Below are 16,932 nucleotides of genomic sequence, written 5' to 3'. Positions count from 1 at the left end.
TACCACAATGTCTTTTTAGTCCCTTTGGATGTTTGAATGTTGGTAACACCTATTGCGTAGTTTCTGTTAGATCGTATTAAACCCAAATGGAGGTAAGGTTTGAGGTATAGAATTTTATTATATATACAGCTGAATTCAGCATGCGGACCTTTGAAAGGCTTTTTGGTTTTTGTGTTTTTAGATCGCTTACTCATTGACTTACCTATGGTGTAGTTTGTTTCTGGAGTTTTACAAGAAGAAAAAACAAGATGATATGGTTTGATTGCCAATGAAACAACTATGTGTTTCCACCGAAAATCAAAGTACAAACTACAGACCATCTTCAATAATGCGCCCGTGGATAACCCACATCGTATAGTTAGCTATATATTTTTTTTAAATTTTGTATCCAACATATATAATGTACATCACTACTGTTATCAAAAATCAAGTTTATATATATAATAGTAACATAGTTCAACTCCAACTCATCCGAAGATGTATAGTATTTGAAATTAAAAATAACATTTTGTGGTGATTTTAATTTATAAAGGTATCTTATTGAAAAGGACAAAAAACGTATAGAGAATTTAAAAATAATTAAAAAAGATCACAATAATAGTAAAAGATGATTAAGGAAAAAAAGAAAAAATCTACCCCCCCCCCAAAAAAAAAACCCCACCAAAAAACAAACAAAACAAACAAGACAATAATGTAGTAAGCTATAAAATTATATGTATTAATACCAAGTGTATAATAATATAATACTAAAGGTCTCATCTAATATGAAACGGAAAACAATTGTAAAAAATTTCAAGAAACGAAAAATATTTAACTATTCCACATACTCCTGCAAAGGAACAGCCACACAAAGATTGTGTCAGAGTTGAGCCAAACTTTACACTAAAGTGTGCATATTGTTGTACTAGGATATCATCATTGAGATAATGATAACAGTTGTTATTATATCTGTGATTTCCTCATCAGTACAGATGAACTTTACGAACCTTGATATTGTCTAGGACCTTACTGATTAAAATTGTTATTCAACAGTGATATTACTATCCATGACGTTTTATTTGACAATGTGGTCGATTTTGTATCGTTCTAAGGTACATGTTGACAATAATAGATAATACCATAAACTTTAATTCGTTTAATATATCATCTGCTTAAACTAAGCTATAAACAATTCACACTTTAGGGAAATGAAATTGGGGAAAAAATAAGATAAAACGCAATAATTTGATTTTTCACAAGGATAACCGTGATGAGATCCGAGTTAGCTATGCCCGATAATTTCGCCCTTCTTTTTTTTTTTTTTTTTTTTTTTTCTTTTTTTTTTTTTTTTATTAAAACAGGATTACAGTAAAGGAAACGTGGATTGCAACGCTTGCGCACATTTCTCATTAAATTTATAAATGTTGATTTATGGATAAATATAACTCAATAAGTTATTATACTTCTGCTAGAGATTACATAACGTATTGTCATCTGCATCATCGATCGAGTAACTATTACTTATTACCAAGGGACTTGTGGTATTTTTATAATGATAACATTAACTTTCATATTGATACATTCAAGTTGACATTTTGTTTAAATAAAAAATGAATGCATTTATTTTGTACAAATATTCATACACATAGAATATATTTGCATTCTTACTTCAGTTGTATATTTGTAATTTTTTAATCGTTATAGTCCTACTATGTTTTCATATTTTAATCCAGTTTACAAGAGTTTGATTTTACCTGACTAAATTTGACAATGTTAATATCCTTTTTGTTATATCTAGAAAACAGCATGAAGACAACTTCCCTCATGCTTACACCTATAAGTATCATGTATAGGGCTATGATATACGTCAAATCTCAGCCCACTATTGATACAACTGACACAGGATAACTCAATGTTTCTTTCCGTGATCTTTCCCGAAATCATACGTACATGTACAACCCTTATTATGCTTATTTCTAGTGCATAGAAGTCCAGTCTATTATAAAAGAGGGACGAAAGATACCAAAAGAACAGAGTCAAACTCACAAATCTTTCCAATCAACAAGGGTGTCGGGAAATCGGTTCGTTATGACATTGATTTGAAATTTTTCGTCAAATTCTTTTTCAACCGACGTCATATAAAATTTTCAGTTTAGATATAGTCATATATGACAGTTAAAATACTTAATTAACTAAAATAAAACAGACCTTCAAAAAACTATTCAAATCTTAGTAATTATTGACCAATTCTAAAGGGTTCTTTTGAGATAGTTTACAAGATAAGTCGATGAAATTAACAAAAAATATACACAGATGCAAAATATTTTATTTCAGTCGACAGCTTGATGTGAGGCATATATGTACTTTATTTCAATTTTAGAAGTCCAGCAAGTAGAGAGGAGTTGAGATTCCTATAGACTCTCCTCTAAATTTTCAATGTAATCAACATATGTCTTTACTGTCTACTTTATTACGTAGATTGCTGACCCGCTGACTATTACTCAATATCTCCCTATTTATGTCGTACAAATTGTGCTACTGTAATACCGTATACTTACAAGACATTAATAATAGAGTAGATGTATCCAAAACTCTTGATGTATATGAAAAATCAATGCCCATTTATACAGGCAGCATATATGTAAAATTAGTTCAGAGTGGGTTTTGAAGTAAAGATTTCGGGATTTGCCATTCCTACTTCTTCAAATAGCTCCGAAAAAGACTGTCTAACGATGGTGCAACTCTGTCCTATTTGTTTTTCGTAAATTATTTTAAGTTCATGATTAGGTTCATGCGTAAATGCAACGACATGACTGGAAACACCATTATTCAATCTTTCATTACCTATATCTCCTGAATAGGAAAAGTGAAAATCTCCATTATTGAACTTGACCTTCATTTTGTCATCAGTAACAACATTTCAAAATTTGAAAAGTTTTGGTTGGACGGTTCATAAGTAAATGCACAGACACGACAGGATACGCCATTTTTCAATCTTTTTTTTAAGAACCATAACTCCTGAACGGTAAAAATCCAAATCGTCATTATGAGACTTGACCTCCATTTTGTTGTCAGTAACAACATATTAAAATTTTAAAAGCTTTGGTTGAACAGTTCATGAGTAAATGCACGGACGTCATTTGGTTGTGTACAGCCCGCCTGCCCGCATGCCTACCCACCAGACCGACCGACCGACTGTTCGACCGTCCGGCCGTCCGGCCGTCCGCCCGCCAACTTCTTATACTAGTTATCCAAATCAATACAGATTCCTGAGTTCACATAATCATTAGTTTCTACCATTTAATAGTTCAATATGTTTTCATAACATTAATTATGGTTTGGTATCCCCCTTATTTTAAATACGGATATAGTCTGAACAGTAAACAGAACAATAAATCTACCAAGAGCGTAAAAGTTCCTTTCCATGTTTTCCCAATAGTCCGGATAAAAATCGTCTAGTTACATGTCTTCATTTGGATACTGGCATGGAATACCTACAAACATAATTGATATGTTTATGATTATGATTTGAAAATAATTGTGATCATGGGAGAAAAGTTATAGGAACGGTCAGACGAACAGATATGATGAAATGATATAATTCCTCTTAAATTTTTACTAAAATCTTTTTATATAAAAGAGAAAATGTGGTATGGTTGCCAATGAGACAACTCTCCACAATGACAAAAAAAGATACCAAAATGACACAGAAATTAACAACTATTGGCCACCGAACGGCCTTCAACAATGAGCAAAGCCCAAACCGCATAGTCAACTATAAAAGGCCCCGAAATGACAATGTAAAACAACTCAAACGAGAAAACTAACGGTGGAATTTATGTGGAAAAAAATGAACGAAAAACAAATATGTAACCCAGCAACAAACGACAACCACTGAATTAGAGGCCACTGACTTCTGACAGACTTCTGACAGGCACATACATACAGAATATAGAGCGGGTAAACATGTTAGCGGGATCCCAACCCTTCCCAAACATATGGGACAGCACTTGTTGTAACAGTACAACATAAAAACGAACTATTAAAATCAGTTTAAAAAGTCTAGTTGCTCATTGTTGAAGGCCGTACGGTGACATTTAGTTGTTAATTTCTGTGTCATTTGGTCTTTAATCTTTTGTGAAGAAATGTCTCATTGGAAATCACACCCATCTTCTTTTTTATATTTACTCATCCAAAGAATACAAATATAAATACATCTAACAAAAACACAGCGGAGTGGGCGTGGTCTGGTACTTGATTCAGATGTCATACATCTATATCTCTTGTGTCATAATTTTTGGCTTCAAACTTTATTTCAGTGTTTTATTTATCGTGACCATCTACTATTTATTTGATAAACATGAAGAATTAATATTTATAGGGAATAATGGTATTGATTATTTTTGCAGGCTTTCTTAATATTTGACCCCTTTCCATATAATAAAAACATAATGGTTGTACCCTTACATCATTTCTCGTAAATCTTGTATTTGAGTATATATTTCAATGGTTCCAGATGATCATGAGAAGTTAAGTTTGAAATGTCTTTTGGTGAATAATTTTTCGTGCATGACCTGGACGGATGTGTAGTCATGCGACATACGTGATCATGGTGATGTTTCCTCTTACAATAAAATACAATTTATTAAAGAGGGGTCTTTTAATTTATGTCCCTTATTTAAGGTGTTGACTTGAAAAAGATTACAGATTCAGAAGAAAGACAAAAAATACCAGAGGGATAGTCAAACTCGTAGATAGAAAATAATTATAAACTGACAACGACATGGCTAAAAGACAAATACCACTGTAATAAGATCATTGCATATTGTTTTTATTGGTATAAATATTGATTTTGTTATCAGTAAATTAAAAGCTAACTAAATATTACCAGTATGTTATATACATATACATATTCATGGCTCTACAATCTGTCGATACCTGTAACTTGGCATTGCACAAGGTCATCTTTTTCTCTGGCTGTTTATGACGACTTTACACTAAATCCATTGGATGTTGGATGTGTACGGATTGATAGTTTAGTCTTAGATGCATGACTTTTTTATTAGTTGTTAGTGGCTTTGAACTAGCTGTCAGATAACTGCGAGTACTCTCAGAACTGTTCATTGTGTCTTTTTTTGTCGGGATGTATAAGTACCAGGCCACGTCCACTTGTATTTTTGTCCATCTGATGAGTTAAGCATTTTTCAACTGATTTTTATAGTTCGTTCTTATGTTGTACTGTTATACCACTGTCCCAGGATTGGGGGAGGGTTGGGATCCCGCTAACATGTTTAACCCGGCCACATTATTTATGTATGTGCCTGTCCCAAGTCAGGAGCCTGTAATTCAGTGGTTGTCGTATGTTTATGTGTTACATATTTGTTTTTCGTTCATTTTTTTTATATACATAAGGCCGTTAGTTTTCTCGTTTGAGTTGTTTTACATTGTCTTATCGGGGCCTTTAATAGCTGACTATGCGGTATGGGCTTTGCTCATTGTTGAAGCCCGTACGGTGACCTATAGTTGTTAATGTCTGTGTCATTTTGGTCTCTTGTGGACAGTTGTCTCATTGGCAATTATACCACATCTTCTTTTTATAAAATGGTTTACTTTTATAAATTGTTTCTTGGATGGAGAGTTTTCTCATTGGCACTCATACCCCATCTTCCTAAATCTAATAATAATACACAAAACACAACATAGAAAACTAAAGACTAAGCAACAAACCCCACCAAAAACTAGGGGTGATCTCGGGTGCTCTGGAAGGGTAAGCAGCTCCTGCTCCAAATAGCAGATTCAGAAATTAAGATGTATTCTCTCCCTTTTTTTCCAATGATAGAAAATTACTATTAATTTATGTTATTTCGGGCATGGATAGAAAAATAGATTTGACAAATATTTAATTGGTTTTAATTGCAACTGTGAAAACAATGGAAATATGATTGGTTTCAGAAACTGTTGATTTATTCAACATCCAGTTGAAAAATATCTCATCTTCATGATCTTGAAAATGTAACCTATTCTTGTAGCTCATTTCTAACACTCATAAGATAGGAAGTGAATTCCCAGTTAATGGTAAAATTAGGTTTTCAATAAGAATTTGTGTGATCTACTATGGTACATGAAATAAGTTAAAAATAGGAAATAATAAGCGATAGATCGTCAGAAATTGATTATGGTTTATCGCAGTGATACACAGTTACGTCCCCTTATATTTTTCAAGAATTGCATTTTTCAATTATTTGATAAGGACTGAATTTTTGTTTGTTAATTTTGTGTTTAAACTTTAGATAAACAAAGTTCTAACTTCAACAATAAATAATTTAAGTTTAGAATCAAATTTATATTGATTTATGCAAAACTAAAATGTAATAGTTACCGCCTAAAGATTGTGTTTGAATAAAATCTAGTCCTTGCAACTATACATTATGAAGGTACATAATTATGTTTAAATTAATTTGTGAAGATCTACCCCAAGCAGGGTTTTAAATAAAACTAGAACACACCCGTGATATCGCGGTTCTGTGACTGAATTAAAGTACATAACTATGGGTAAGCCTTATTTAATATTAGTATTGTCATCTGATAAAGTCATGCCGATTATAAGATACACAGTTTTCTCTGCTTTCAAAATCTTTCTGTTTGAACCGTCGACCTGGAACTTATCAATTATTGGTAATATTAATTATTTGGAAAACAAAAGGTCTTGGAATGGAGTAGTTTTTAATCAACAGCATTGTCCTAGATTAGTAATAATAAATAAAGTTGAATTCTTTTATTCGCTGTTATACGTCATGCCCGCTAACAAATTGAAAACTGTACCTATACGCCTATTGTAGATATCTGATATGTGACATAATCAGTGAAAAGATTTGTTGAGAGTTTGCCAAAGGAAGTACAGAATTAGAAGAGTTTTTATTTGGTTTTGTTTTAAACTTTTGTTAAGTTTTTAATTTATAGTATGTGGGCTACATGAATAACCGTGATCGCATTCAACAGTATAACCAACGTCATTATCACTGTTCCTTGATATGGGGAATTATGTGGCAGATGAACATTAGTAGTCATAGTCAACCAGTGCACCGGAGTTTACCCCGCATGCCGCATGGCCATTATAAAAATAAATCCCGAAATGTATTGCTTGCAGAGGTTTTTTCTTTGTTCCCATGGCTGGACGGAACTTTTACGCTAAATATGTTATCATTAATTATGATTGTGTGCCTTTTATTTTTTTCACTTTCGATTTATGGGCGTTTTTCAATAAAAACGTACTTTCTTGTCCCAGCCACTTAAAAAAAATGTGTTTGATCTTTGCAAGTAATTTTTTGTGCAGTCAGTACATTGAATTAGATATAACATTTTTAAGCAAAGAAACAGTTTATTTTTTAGAGAGATTGATAAGATATTGATTCCTGAATGGTCCCAAACAACCAAAATGGCATGTCCCTAGACCGCCTGTTCAACATTCATACTCTCAAATATCGTAAAAAAAGAAGAAATAAATATTAATTTTACTTAATATAAGTTTTTTAATAATTCAAAAGTATGTTTAGAGCCAACATATTTTAATAAACAGCTTTTAACATAGGATTTTTTATTTTAGAAGGTGTGTCCCTAACACATGTCCACTACGAAACGAAGTCATTAAAACTTGCTTATAAACAGTTTTATAAAATCACTGTAATTTTTTGTTTGCAAGAGATATAAACATTAGGGTCTTACAAAAGAAGTGATGCTTTTATAACGGCAATTAAACTGTTGGTAAGAAAAATTGAGCACATCAAATGGACCAGAGTGATACCGTATTTTTGTAAATGTCCACTACGAAGCGGGTCAAATCTCCTTCAGTAACTGGTTTTAAAATTATGAAAAAAATATCAGTGTACAGCTTAATACAGATGGTGTTGTCCAAACTTCGGTTATTTCCGTGGTACAATAAAATTTAAATAAACTACACAAGTTACCAAGATTTCTAAATTCTTGTTTTTGTAGACAAATAAAAATTCATGTCGTATTTAACATAGAAATTATTCAGGTCTGATCCGTTTTTTAAAGTTCGCGTTGAAACGTTAAATTCGGCAGCCATTAAAAAAAAAATCGTACGAGATTTAACGAGAGTGACGAAACTTTTCAGATGGGTCGTTTTTTTATTGCAAAACGATGCTTCTACCATAAATGCCAACTAAAGCTGGCATATAAAACAAATTCTTGTAGCAACATACAATTATATATTCTATATATGTAGTGTTTATTGCAATTTCTATACTAAAAGTGCCTCCGTTTACAAATTACCGTTAATAATTATCAATTGGAGACACATTATCTGTCTAGTTTTCAAATCTTGTTTTCTATATACGTACAAAAGATGATGTTTTTAGCCATATAATTATAATCAAAATAAGCTTCTGTCATTTAAGACGTGTACATAAGAGTCATTTACAATCAAAGACTTGAAAAATGATTACCTATTCTCATGTCTCTGGGATTTGGTTTTTGCCTTAACCAAGGATTATAAATAATTCTCACTGCAACATTGATTTCTTTGTCGTTGTATGCTCCAGGAAGTCTTAGAATACAAGAATATTTCAGCGTCTCGCGAACTGTTAAGTTATGCAGCAGACGATCGGCTTAAATGACGTAAGCAGCGCACTGTTTAATTATGTATGCGGTGCAAAGATAATTATTGAAGTAGACTTTACCATACAATGTTCCTGTGTATCTCGACAATATAACGTCTAAAAGAGACGATTTTCCTCAACCTGAAATAATTGAAAGGATTTTTTGCAGAAGACAAAAAAAGAAGACAATGTTTTATGACTGTTAAAAAAAATTAACATGTTGAATTTTTAAAGCAGATGTGCTATTTTATGTTGATGTTTCATTTGACATACAAACCCACACATATTTTAAGAAGGAAAAACAAAACAAATATTGTTGTTGACCTATCCTTTAGATGTTCGAATGATAACTGCATTTCCGGTAAACTACAAGGAAATATAACTTTTCATAAAATGACACTAAGATCTTAATAAATAACAATGAAAGAATGGCATACAACGGGTTTGTAACATTGTGGAAGTACTTATCCGGTCTTATGCGTTATAAGTTGTTGTTTTGTATCTCAAGAACTCCTCTTCTTACGGCCTAATATACTAGTAAGTACTTTGGCGAATCAGCATTTTTTTTCTGGTTTTTCTGGGGTTTTTTTTGTTTTTAGTTTTTGTTTTTGTTTGTTTTTATTATTATTTTTTTTTTTATTTTATGCTTTCAGTCAAATACTTTATTGTAATCCAACCTGAACTTCCCAATATAGCGGTCTTCTCTCCACTCTTAGATTGTACAGTTATGTCACTTAAACTGTCTTAGTATGTCTTTTTCTGAAACAACCACCCTTCCACCATGGTCTAACATATTGCTTTATATCGTAATTAATATTTAAAAGGTTAAGTGTTGGTACTATTTGCTCCTCATTTTCATCCGGGTCCTAGAGATCATAAGCATTGCAGACATTGAAATTCGAAAAACAGGGATTATCTGACATATTACTTTAAGAATAAAGGATAATTGACAGGAAATTGACACAAACAACGCCCTCGTAGATATGTCATCTTTTTCATTAACACTGAGAGTGATGATTTGCAACAACAAGTGATATTTGATTCATCGATGTTTATATAGCCAAACAGTAAACTGAGATACAAATATCTATAATATTGAGATAGGTTTTGTAACAAAATATAGACTGATATCAAACAAAGTGGGTTTTTTATGGCATAAAGTATCTTGTATTCTGTTTACGGAACTGCATAACCGAATTTAGTCTGAATGATACGTGTTATGTGGGTGTATTGATGTACAAAACAAATCATTTTATTGTAAAATTTAAATATTGAGTTGTTCCCAAGACAAATATGACAATATTTACAAGCATACAATTTTCAAAGTATACACGAGAAACAATTTCATATTCCGCGAAATAGTAAAAAAAAATAGCCAATCTTTCATAAACGTTATCATCTTGTAAGATCCAGGAAGATCCCCAAACAAGAATTAAAGATCCCACATCCTACTAGATATTCATCTAGTCAGATCCCGGAAGGTCCTCACATAAGAGCTAAAGAGCTCACATCCTACATCATTAAAATAAAGACGACCTTTGGCAATTATTTAAGCGGTCCTCAGTGGCGGATCCAGAGGGGGGCGTACCCCTTTGATCGGACTTTTTTTTTTTTTGTAAAATGATAAATTAGACTAGACTTTGTGAACTTTGCCATTTTCCATGTAGTCTAGTATTCATTTTTTTGCGACAATTCTTTACTTACAAAGATATTTTTCGCTTGAATTTACTGATTGTCAGTCATGTGATTCCGTATGATGGAGTTGACCAGTGAGTCGAACAAACGTCACTCAGTCATTTTGAAATTCAAATTACAGTAATACATTACTTAGGCTTGGGATGACAATCATAACACCTTCAAAGCGATACAGGATTGAGCAAGAACGTATTGACTTATATTTCACTATTCCTACAAACAGAAAGTAATACTCTATAGACTATTACACTCTCATGAAAAAAAAGTTCCACTGCAATATTATGTACCTACGAAAACATGTTTAACCCCAAACGACCAGCCTATTTTCAAAATAACATAGCTGAATAATGATCCCAAGTCTGTATAAGCTCTAGATAGATTTAAAGTATAAGGTACGAACCATTTGATTTGAGGAGGTAGTCTTAGATATTTGAGAGAAAAAACTGACTCTGATTTTTGCCTTAAACAAGTTCTGTTCGGAACTGAATTGAAAACAATAATCTTGTCCACTTTTTTGCTATTAGAAACAAAAATTTCCAGCAGCATTAAATGAACATGATTAATGAAAACGGGCGTATTTTTTTTTTTTGTGGCCGGGGTTTTCATTTCTGACCGGAATTTCTGTTTCACCGATGTATTGAAAACTTTTTCAAGACCAGACTGCAACTTGCCTGCGGGGTGTGGCCTTTCTGTCTTCATTTGTCGACCGTCATTCATAAATTCGTTGTCATAAGACTCATTCGTAGCCTTTTGTTAATTTGGAACCGCTCACTTCCCTTAATTTTGTTGGGTGAAACAATTCAACCAAACATTGGGATAAAAATAGCTTGTTTGTCATGTTTATCTCTTGTCAATCGTATTGTAAATTCCATCGAATAGCCAGGCGTATGTCTTGTTTACAACAAGAAATCTGTGAGGTTATGATAACTCAACTTATAACATGTACAAACAGGCGAGAATTTTCCATCTGACAAGTCCCACATCAACACATAGCTTTGGATCCATACTATCATTTTATGAAAGACAATTAATAGGGAGAATACAGGATCGAACTGAAATGTCCAACCCTTACGCTTTACAGCAACTACAAAATAAACATGCCCCACGACAGGAACCGTTTAAACATTGCATGTTACACTTATTTTATGTTTTTTAGCCCAAAAAAGGTTCCTCCATCCAAGCATGTAAGTTAAATGAAATAATGATGATTGCTGTTTGATATATACTATATTATTTTCGCGGTTAGGCATTTTCAACAGACTTTGCATTGATTTATTTTCGCGTTTTTCTAATTTCAAGATCATTGAATGTTAGAGTTGATCAAAGTGTCACATATTCCCGTTATTTTCTACTCGAAAATGAATTGCGCGCGAATATAAGTTGGTTTAAGTTAGTACCCCCGTACTCTTAATGTTTTTGGTTTTCCTAAAATTAAATTTTCATCTCAAACAAACTGAATATGAAAATTATTCCAGAAATAGAAATAGAAAGTCGCTTACAAAAAAACGAGTGCATGTTTCATTTATGAGTAATCACACTATTATAAAATTGCACAACACAAAACGAAACGAAATTTCACCTCACAATTTAGGTTACGAATCAATGTAGATGAAGTGAAAATAAAGGAAATGAGGAAATGAGGAAATTCATATTTTCATGACAACTTAAAATTAAAAAAATTATTTAAAAACATCACTTTTTTTGTGTTATCATCTTTATTTTTATGCAGTTAACATCTTGCCAAAAATATGATAGGTGATATGCAAATACAGAGTGGATTGAACAAACTGTAAATATTTCAAAGAAGCCTTTCTTGCGTGACTAATTGTGTGGAGTACAATTGAGTCCGATTCTATATACCGCTTTGAATGTGTCTGTAGGGGCGGATCCAGGATTTTAGGTTGGGGGAGGGGGGACAAGCTTAAATTTTTGCCGAGCAGTGCGAAAAAAAATTTGAGGCAAAGAAATATTTGTTATTTAACTGTGTTTTCCGCTGCTGGTCTGCTCCCTTTTAAATCATTCTGTCGGGGGTCGGTGGTCGAATGAGTAATTAATATTGAGCAAATTATGTTCACAAAAACCCATACAATTGTTTAGGATGGCTAGAGGCTGCAAGTTGTGGACAAATTGATCCCTGCAAAGCCATATGTACTACTACAAGTACTCCTGTAATCGCTTACCAGAATATAATTATGATAAAATAATTCTTTCTTGGTGAATGCAAAAGACAACCTGGAAAGCTATTTAGATCGTAAGTTTCCAATCTGGCTAACTCTCTTGTGGTAGGAAAAATCTTCAGATTTAAGAGATACAACATCATGAAAGTAAATCTGATTAAAATGCTCCTAATGGTATATCTGTCTTAACTCTGTAATTATCATCAATACCAACAGATAAAGGGAAAAAACCGACGGTCACAAAAACAAATCCGATTTTGAAATCAGCGGTAAGAGATTTATTTTCCAAAACAACAGCTTCCAATGGCATGATAACATCTGCGTATTCATTGATTTTCATTATTAGAACTAAAGATAACAAATAAGAAGGAGTATTTCCAAAATTCTCGAAAAAAAAAAATGTATTATTATTTTACTTTTGTTTATGAAATTTAAATTAACAATTCAAGTCTTTCTAGATTAAGAATAATTTAGAACTAATAAAACTAGAGGCTCTAAAGAGCCTGTGTCGCTCACCTTGGTCTATGTGAATATTAAACAATGGACACAGATAGATTCATGACAAAATTGTATTTTGGTGATGGTGATGTGTTAGTAGATCTTACTTTACTAAACTTTCTTGCTGCTTTAAATTATCTCTATCTCTAACATTAGTTTCTTTGGAAAATGTTATTGAAAATCTACAAATTTTATGAAAATTGTTAAAAATTGACTATGAAGGGCAATAACTCCTTAGGGGGTCAATTGACTATTTTGGTCATTTTGACTTATTTTTTGTTCTTACTTTGCTGTACATTATTGCTGTTTTCAGTTTATCTCTATCTATAATAATACTCAAGATAATAACAAAAAAACAACAAAATTTCCTCAAAATTACCAATTCAGGGGCAGCAACCTAACAACCGATTATCCGATTCATCTGAAAATTCCAGGGCAGATAGATCGTGACCTGATCAACAATTTTACATCCTGTCAGATTTGCTCTTAATGCTTTGGTTTTTGAGTTATAAGCCAAAAACTGCATTTTACCCCCATGTTCTATTTTTAGCCATGGCGGCCATCTTGGTTTGTTGGCCGAGTTACTGGACACATTTTTTAAACTAGATACCCCAATGATGATTATGGCCTAGTTTGGTTTAATTCGCCCAGTAGTTTCAGAGGAGAAGATTTTTCTAAAAGATTACTAAGATTTACGAAAAATGGTTAAAAATTGAATATAAAGGACAATATTTCCTAAAGTGGTCAACTGACCATTTTGGTCATGTTGACTTATTTGTAGATCTTACTTTGCTGAACATTATTGCTGTGTACAGTTTATCTCTATCTATAATAATATTCAAGATAATAACCAAAAACAGCAAAATTTCCTTAAAACTACCAATTCAGGGGCAGCAACCTAACAACGTAATGTCCGATTCATCTGAAAATTTGAGGGCAGATATATTTTGACCTGATGAACAATTTTACCCTGTATTTTGCTCTAAATGCTTTGGTTTTTGAGTTATAAGCTAAAAACTGCATTTTACCCCTATGTTCTATTTTTAGCCATGGTCGCCATCTTGGTTGGTTGGCCGGGTCGCCGGACACATTTTTTAAACTAGATACCCCAATGATGATTGTGGGCAAGTTTGGTTAAATTTGGCCGAGTAGTTTCAGAGGAGAAGATTTTTGTAAAAGTTAACGCCGGACGCCGGACAACGACGACGGACGACGGACGCCAAGTGATGAGAAAAGCTCACTTGGCCCTTTGGGCCAGGTGAGCTAAAAATAGCAAAGAATTTTAAAGCTGAATATTTTTAGAAAATATAACTTTTCTCTATAGCTTGTTTTGGAAATCAAACAAATAAATGACATAGTCTAATGAAAGACATTATCATTTTAAATTATATCACACCGGCATACATTAAAAATTAAAAATTTGATAATTTTCTAATTTATCAAACTTTGTAAAATCTTATTTTAATGTTTTTTTTTATTAATTTGTCTCATCGACTCTTGACTGTATTATTTTAACCATAAATTTTCACGTTCTAATAAGCCTTGAAGTTCTTAATTCTTAAAATAAAGTCCATATTGTCATATTATGTATTGAGAAAAGTAACGTTTAACACATTGACAAAGGGCTAGGCAGGTGTGATTTTAATAAATAAAATTCATATACAACACAACCATGTCGATGAAACACTTAATAAATTTAAGCCTAACATAATCGATCGCCAATGCCAGTGAATTTCCTTGGAGTTGATGAATCGATACGTGACGTCATCATCAGACAAGCTTCTCAATGTAGAAGAATGAAAGCAACACCGGTAAGTAACACTTGTGTTTATTTCATGCTTCACATTGGTTAAAATAATTACAATGTAATTTTTTTCATACATCTGAATATTACGACATCTTATTTATTTACGACATATCTTTCTGTCTATCATATCGTTTCTGTGGATGGAATAACAATACATCTATTCAACTCTATATTAGGAAATACATGGGTAATTATCTACACATTTATTTATTGGGATTTTTTTTATAAATATAGAATGATTGATCAGTTATTTGTGCATTATTTTTTTTATTGAGAATCATACATTATTTTCTGTCATTATATAAATTTGCAAGGTTAATTGAAAGATTTATCGAAGAAACACGTATAATACTATAATATTTTGATTAGTTTTTCCCCTAAGAAAAAAAATAAATCCGATATTTTTAGAGTTGATGCAGCTGACAACTTATTTCTAAATTATTATACATCACATCCAATGTTTCGAATCAATTCCAAAGTCACCAAATTCAACTTTTCATCGAAAATTCACATTCCACGATCAAAATATTATGCGACTAGAGCTACTAGTGGTGCAGGCACTGCAGTAGCGCATCCAAAGGAGGGGCGTACGGGGGATTGGAACATTTGATATTAAAACTCGAGTAGGATGTAACAAAGTTTTGATTTGGACCATGACGTGAGTAAAATAAATACATGAAAATAGGCCTGTAACATCCGCAATACAAATACTGGAAAATTGGTCCTATATATTTCAAAATACAAATACAGGAAAATTGGTCATGAATATATTTCACAATACAATTCTAACTGTCAGAAGACATTACAACTACAAGATTACAGTACATTTGTCCAAACTGTATGCTTTGCATCATTATCTGTAACTTTTTGTTTTTCTTCTTCTTTATTTGAAAAGTAAACTCGCAGTCTTCAAGAATATCGGGAATAAAATTTACAAAGAGAGAATCTCGAGGTTAGAAAACAAAGCTATAGGCCAATAAAAAAGTAACTAGAGCTTTTAATTGTGTACGCCAGAAGTTCGTTTCGACTACGCCAAGATTCATCAGTGACGCTCGAATAAAAAAGGTATTAAAAGGCCGAAATAAATAACTAAGTTTAATAAAGTGAATTGAGGGTATAATATTCCGAAAGATTTTGCTAAAAAAAACTAAGGAAATCTATTCCGGGAAGATTTTTCTTAGTATTTAGAATAATTCAACGTTTTGTAAAACAGTTCTAAAACAAGAATTTGTCCATAGTACACGGATGCCCAATTCGCACTATCACTTTCTTGTTCAGTTGACCGTGAAAATGGGGTAAATCTCTAATTTGGTAGTAAAATAAGAAAGATCATATCAAAGGGAACATGTGTACTCAGTGGCGGATCCAGGGGGGGGGGGGTCCCTTTTAAAATGGCTGGATCCGCCCTGGTACTAAGTGTCAAGTTGATTGAACTTCAACTTTATCAAAAACTACCTCGACCGAAAACTTTAACCTGGAGTGGGACAGACGGACGAACGCAAAGACCAGAAAACATAATGCCCTCTACTATCGTAGGTGGAGCATAAAAATAATAACGTGATTGTGTATGTTAAAAAAAGATAAGACCAGCTCACTGAACACTGTAAAATATATTTATATATATATTTCTGGTATTTTTACATTTTTGCCTGAAATATATTATAAAAGTTTTTCTCACTTAGGTAACACATTTTCATATGAATACAATACTTACATATAAAGAATAGTCTTCTAAATGTTTAAACAAATTCTAGACAATAAGTTTAAAACAGAGGTTTCTTCACTTCTATAGATTTGTACATAGTCAATCCTTTCTATATTTTAGACCAAAATTGATTTTTTTTCTTGAACTTCATGCTTCAGTTTTGTTTTTGAAAAAAGAACAGCAGAGAAAATGAAAACAAACTAATCGTGAAAAAAAATTTGGTTAGCATAATTTTCAATTAAGTTAACAATGGCATAAAGAGTGTTATAACTAAAGTATTATGTACCATTGTGAGTTGGATTATTTCTAGAAAACATACCAATCGTGAAAAAACTTTGGTTAACATAATTTTCAATTAAGTTCACAAAGACATATTATTATTTACTGAAGTATATATCATGTACAACTGTGAATCTAGAATTTATAAATATAACCAGATAAAAGCAATTGCAA

This window comes from Mytilus galloprovincialis, chromosome 3 (genome assembly GCF_965363235.1).
Source record: "Mytilus galloprovincialis chromosome 3, xbMytGall1.hap1.1, whole genome shotgun sequence".
NCBI classification, from domain to species: domain Eukaryota; kingdom Metazoa; phylum Mollusca; class Bivalvia; order Mytilida; family Mytilidae; genus Mytilus; species Mytilus galloprovincialis.
The sequence above is the reverse complement of the archived record's forward strand: the minus strand, read 5'-3'. Positions refer to the sequence as shown.